At 43.2% G+C, this 1,116-nt stretch overlaps 1 non-coding gene across 1 annotated transcript; it reads right to left on the bottom strand.

Moving 5' to 3' along the window:
* Positions 1 to 241: 241 nt before the first annotated feature.
* On the bottom strand, positions 242 to 347 carry LOC120104896. Its single transcript, XR_005507255.1, has one exon. It is a non-coding gene; the product is annotated as a small nucleolar RNA R71 (small nucleolar RNA).
* Between the last annotated feature and the right edge of the window lie 769 nt (positions 348 to 1,116).

Raw genomic sequence — 1,116 nt, 5'->3', positions numbered from 1 at the left:
CATCTTTTTTTGGGCTCACCAACGAAGACCCATACAAACATTTAGATGAATTTCTTGAGATTTGCACCACTGTCAAGATTCAGAACTTCACTGATGATGCCTTGAAACTTAGGTTATTCCCCTTCTCCTTTAAAGATAGAGCCAAACAATGGCTGAATTTTAGAAGCTAACTCGATTCGTTCTTGGGATCAAATGCAACAAGAATTCCTTAAAAAATACTTCCCTATAGGAAGAACGAACCAGTTTAGACGTGCCATTACAAGCTTCTCCCAAACCGAGGGAGAAGAATTTCATGAGACTTGGGAGAGATTTTGGGACCTAATTCGTAAATGCCCTCATCATCAAATACCTAAGTGGCAGCTAGTGCAATGTTTCTATGACGGTTTGACGGAACGAAACCGTCAGATGATCGATGCTGCATGCGGGGGGACTTTCATGCTTCGAAATGAGCATGAAGCATGGCAACTATTTGAAAATCATAATGAAAACTCCCTCCACCATGCTTCATGTTCTCGTCAAGCACCTCCGAATTTTCAAAGAAAAGGGGCCATTTGTGAAATAAGTCATTCTATGGACCTGTCTAGCAAGGTAGATGCATTGTCCCATAAGATTGACCAACTAATGATAGGAGGACATGTCGTTAGCTCTTCCCAAGCACAAGTATGTGCTATCAGTTCTAGCCCATCGCATCCTATTCATGAGTGCCCCTCAGCACCCCAATTCCCTAAACTCGTGCAAGAACACATCAATGCTGCCCAAACACAGCCCAGACCGGGTAATGACCCATTTTCCAATACATATAACCCGGGTTGGCGGAATCATCCAAATTTTTCTTGGAGGCAGCAAGCTTCTAATACCTCCCAACCCTTCTCCCAAAATTTTCAAAACCCTCAGAATTTTCATCTCTACCGTCCCTCAACTCAATTTCAGCATCCTCCTCCTCCAACCCAAAGAAATACAGCCTTTGAGGAGAAGGTGTTGACTGCCCTTCAAGATTTGGAGGCAAACACACAACTATTGCACTCTCACACGCAATCAATTGCTAAGCTAGAATCCCAAATGGGTCAACTAGCTAATGCATTAAACAAGCGAGAGGAAGGTAAGCTTCCAAGTCAA

This window comes from Phoenix dactylifera, unplaced genomic scaffold (genome assembly GCF_009389715.1).
Source record: "Phoenix dactylifera cultivar Barhee BC4 unplaced genomic scaffold, palm_55x_up_171113_PBpolish2nd_filt_p 000139F, whole genome shotgun sequence".
Lineage (NCBI taxonomy): Eukaryota > Viridiplantae > Streptophyta > Magnoliopsida > Arecales > Arecaceae > Phoenix > Phoenix dactylifera.
The sequence above is the reverse complement of the archived record's forward strand: the minus strand, read 5'-3'. Positions and strand labels throughout refer to the sequence as shown.